The sequence below is a fragment of the Pipistrellus kuhlii genome, unplaced genomic scaffold (genome assembly GCF_014108245.1).
Source record: "Pipistrellus kuhlii isolate mPipKuh1 unplaced genomic scaffold, mPipKuh1.p scaffold_m20_p_1, whole genome shotgun sequence".
In the NCBI taxonomy this organism is placed as follows: Eukaryota; Metazoa; Chordata; class Mammalia; order Chiroptera; family Vespertilionidae; genus Pipistrellus; species Pipistrellus kuhlii.
In genome coordinates this window covers 110,049,723-110,055,159 of record NW_023425404.1, presented here as the reverse complement: position 1 = coordinate 110,055,159, position 5,437 = coordinate 110,049,723, and positions in this window count along the sequence as shown.

Sequence of the window (5,437 nt, the reverse complement as noted above, 5' to 3'; positions counted from 1 at the left end):
TTAAAAAAGATTTTCTAGAGGTAGTAAATCTTCCTAACACCTATTGTAGTCTGGCAATATTAGGGTAAAACTAGATGTGAAGAAGCAGAATAATAATATTGACTATATCAAATATTGACTGTATATCAAATAATAATATTGACTGTATATCAAATATAACTGAATAATGGGCTTCTAGGTCTGTCCTTTGCTTACCACTGTGTGATCAGCTTGATTGATGGGGCAAGCAGAAGGAGTCTGTGGAATTACTTGACAGACTAGAAGAAACACAGTTTAATTATCAGGAGAATCTTCTTTTGCATTTCTATTGTATTACAGAAATTATAAAAGTTCCTTAACTTTCCTGAACCCTATATTTCTCAGTTGTAAAGGGGAGAGGAAATATATAATTTATAAGGCTGTTATATTAAAATGAAATTAAATATTTGCTCATATTGCCTTTTGTTCCCCTCTCTGTGTTCTGTAAATACTGTTTGCCAGTAACACTTCATTATATCTATTTGTTTACATATTTCTCTTTGTTCCTCCCAAACTATGACCACCCTAGAGGATAAAGCAATCAGATTTACAATTGTAAAATCTAGTAAAATACTGGGAACATAGGAAATGTTTAGTACAATTTTCTTTAACAAAGTGAATGAATTATTCACTTTTATGTTGTAGGAAATAGAGAATAAAGGAGGCCAAGTTTGGTGGCTGCCAATCTTCTCTTGAATGAGTATTATGAATGATTTTACCAGGTAGGAAAATGCCTTATAAAGTACCTGACACATATTATGAACTGACTAAATTTTAGCTTTCTTTCTTTTCTATCTGCAGATTTTTAGAAGGAAGAGAATACATGATAGGAGCCACTGCACCACTGGACATCACAATCCTATAACCTCTTTAATGAACAGAAAATTTTAACCAATCTAAAAGTTTCCTTTTGTGAGGACTCATGGACAGAGACAGTAGTATGGTGATTGCCAAAGGGAAGGGATGAGGGGAGGTGGAAGAGGGCACGGGGGTGGGGGGAAATGGTAGTGAAAGGAGATTTGATTTGGGGTGGTAAACACACAACACAATATACAGATGATGTATTATAGAATTGTGCACCTATAACATATCATTTTATTAAGCAATGCCACCTTAATAAATTCAATTGAGAAATAAATGTAAAACCAAAAATGAAGTTAATTCGCTATAGAAAAATTCAGTAGTGCTTCAGTAGCCATAATGTACCTGAGAAATTTTATTGCTTCAGTGAATTCTCAGAAGGGTAACTAAAAATTATTATACCAGTTAGTTACATAGGACCTGCTTCAAAAGTATTTTTTCGATAGTAAATTTATCCTAAAACATTATTTACTGTTAATAAAAATTGTCATTCTAAGTAAACTCAACTATTTATTGTTGATTATATGATACAAACCTAATGACCATTCAAATGCTATTTGTGCATCTTTAGTGATAAATATAAAATATCATAATAAAAATATGCATGAGCTTCATTAAAATTAAAGAATTTTGAGCTTCAAATTATACCAGCAAGAATATAAAAAGGCTCTGGCCAGTGTGGCTCAGTTAGTTGGGCATCAAGTGTCCACCACAAGGTTGCAGGTTTGATTCCCAGTGATGGTACATGCCCTGGTTGTGGACTCGATCCTTAGTAGGGGGAGTGCAGATGGCGGTTGATAAATGATTCTCTCTGATCAGTAATGTTTCTATTTCTCTCCTTCTCCCTTTATTTCTCTGAAATCAATAAAAAAAAGATAACCAACAGAATGGGAGAAAGTATTTGCAAATTATACATTTGATATGGAACTTATATTTTTAATATATAGGGAGTTATGCACCACAATACTTAAAAAGACAAATAACTCAATTAAAATGGGCAGAAATTTTGAATAGAAATTGCTCCTAGAAGATATAGAAATAGCTAATAAAATTATGGAAAGATATTCAACACCATTAGTCATTAAGAAAATGCAAATCAAAGAAACAATAAACTGCCACTTCACATGGACTTGTATGGCTCTATTAAAAACACACACACAGAGAATGTGGAGAAATTGAAACTCTCATACATTGCTGGGGTATGTAAAATGATCAGGAACTTTAGAAAATCTGTTTGTCATTTCTTCAAAATTTTAGACATAGAGTTACTAATAATTCTGCTCTTAGGTATATTCCCAAGGGTAATAAAAACATATTCACATGAAACTTATAAATACGTATAGTAGTACTATTCATAATAACCAATATTAGAAACAACCCAAAAGTACATCAACTGATTATTGGATTTCCAAAATATGGTATAAGCACACAATGGAATATTATGTAGCAATTAATATAAATAAAGTACTGATACAAGCTATGGCATGGATGAACTTGAAGACATTTTGCTGTGTGAAAAAAGCCAGCCACAAAAAACTTATGTATAAACCCATTTGTATGAAATAACCAGAAAAGACAAACCTATAGAAACAGTTGCTTAGTAGTTGCATGGGAAAAGAGGGGGAAGAATAACTAGTGACTGTTACTGGGTTTAGGGTATTTGTGTTTGTGTGATGAAAATATGGTGATGGTTGCCTAATTCTGTAAATAGACTGAAAAACACTGAATTATGCAGTTTGGATATGTCAATTGTATAATATGTGAATTGCATCTCAGAAAAGTTGAGAAACCAAGTGTATATGCATGCCGGGTTGTGTTGAGAAGTTCTTTTCAGGTAATTATTATGGAAAAGGTCAGGGTAATCTCAAATTTAATTCCATTAATAACATAGCAATGTTGCTTCCATAGTGCATTGTGGAATTCTTATCCTAAATCCAGATGTGCTTTTAGTGTGGGGTAGACAGTGCTTAATAAAGGAGATAAGGCATATGTATTCCTCAAATTTGTATTCTTGTAGTAGCAGGAGGAAAAACAGACAATAAAAAACTCAGAAATACTAATTTCAGATAGTCATAAGTAATATAAAGAAAAGAAAATTGAATACAGAAAGACTGGGAATGGAGAAAGGAGGACTGGTGTTGGCCTCTCTGACATTTGAGCGGAGACAGGGATGCTAAGAAGTCACTGGGGCACAGGCTCAGACAAAGAGCAGGGCGAGGTAAAGGCCCTGTGTGAGGAGACTCGGGCAGTATGTCTGCAGCATGAGTATAGGGCAGAGGCATAAGATGAGAGTTGGACATCACATAGGACATTGTAGGAAGTTTGGATTTCATTTTCAAGGGAATGGAAAACATTGAAGGATCTGAAGGAGATGAGTGATATGAGAAGACTAAGTTTTGTTGACCAATTTGTACATGAGGGACCTTATTCACTTATGGATCTATTTATTAAGTAATGAGATTCTGGACTCTGATGCTGGGTCTGATACTATAATGGCATAACATTTTTGAGGGAGACAGTGAGCATATTTTGCATATTGGGAAAATGTAAGTAATTATAACCAGAGGGGAAAGAGTAATGGCTGAAAAACATAGCAGCAATATCTTGCAGCTCCTTCTATCAAGAGTAGATGTTTTCCCTAGGTCATAAAAGAAATATTGTGTGAGTTCTGGACCTTAGACCTTATGTGGCCTTAATGCAGCTAGAACACTGTCCTGATGCCATTAAGGATCCTCAGATGAAAGACAGAGTAGAGATAGGGGGTCCCATCACACCAGCCATCCCAGCTGAGAGTTGTCCTGGTCATCCTGCCAGTTCAATGTAACCACATAAGCTCAGACAAGACTAGCAGGAAATCCACCTAATCAACCCACAGAATCACACACACACGCACATACACATTCACACACTCACTCACAAAGAATTGTGATTGTTTTAAGGCAATAAACTGTGAGCGATTGGTTCAAAGCAATAATAGACAATTCATGCTTTATTTCTTTAATGGCTTTGATCTCCCCCCCTCTGTGTTTACAATAATTTATCTTAACCTCCAGCTTATTCAGTGTTCCTTCTACTCCTAGAATTTGTGTTTAATAAATTTGTTAATCCACCTGTGAGTTTTCAATTTATTCTGCTTAAAATGATATTCCCACTGATTGTCAGCTTAATTGTCACTTCCACAAAGACGACTTTCTTCCCCTTCACAGTCCTTATCACTTTTTATGGCAGTGTCCTCCCTTGTTTGATTTGCTTTATAAAAATTAACACTGTCTATAACAATCTATTATTTTACTTTCATTTTGTTCATCTGCCTGTATAGATTCTCTGCCAGGACACACCCCAGGTTTTGGAATTGATCCCAGTAGAGGGGGCAGGTGGGAGGCAACTGATTTATATTTCTTTCTCATCAATGTTTTCCTCCCTCTCTCTCTAAAAAAATCAATAAAAACATATTTTAAAAAGTAAAATAAGATGTTAAAAGATGGACAACTGTGGCCATTCCTAGACTTCAGTACTTGGATTGTGAAGAACACATTTCTTTCAAGATGATTCCTTCTTTTCTCAGAATTTTTACTTCATTTCGTTGAATGTCAGGCTGGTACATATGAATTGATTTGCATTGACATATTAAGGATCCCACAAGCTGTGGGACATAGCCAGGTCAGAGTGACATAAAAAGGAACAGTCAAATTACTTTGTAAAACCAAAAACAAAGTGAAGGACTTCACTTTGTTTTTGGTTTTACAAAGTAATTTGTAAAACCAATTACTTGATTTTTTACCAATTACAACCTGATTTCAAAGCTTACCATAAAGCTAATGAGTCAAGACAGTATGATATTGGTATAAAAAAGGAAATACAGATCAATGGCATCAACTTGGAAATGCAGAAATAAACCCATACATGTATAGTGATTTTTTATGAAGGCACTGAAGTAATTCAATGGGGAAATATTGTTTGCAAAAAATTGTGCTGGGACAATTTATTACCTTTATGTAAAAAGATGAAAATTTCCCCTAATATTATACCAGAAACAAAACAACTCAAAATGGATCATAAATCTAAACGTTAATGTATAACAGAGGAAACATAAAAGAAGATATCTTTGACTTTGAATTAGGCAGAAATTCCATGGTATGGCTTCAAAAGTATAATACATCAAAGAAAAAAGTGGTAAATTGAACTTTATATATGTTTTTAAGTCTCCCTTTTAATTGACACCCATTGACTGGAAGAAAATATTTGTAAATTTTTCTGATAAAGGACTTGTATTTAAAATGTGTAAAGACTTTCATTCAATAAGAAGATCCACTTTTCAATAAGAAAATGAGAAAAGATATGAAATAAACACATGAAAAGATACTCAACATCATTAGTCCTAAGAGGAACTAGACACTATTACACTTCCATTAGAATGTCTTAAAATAAAAAAGATTAGCAATACTAAGTGTTGGCAATGATGTAGAGAGATTGCAGTTCTCATACATTACTGTTTGAAAATGTAAAATGGTAGAGTCATTATGGAAAACAGTTGGGAAAGTTTTTTTGTTTTTTTTTG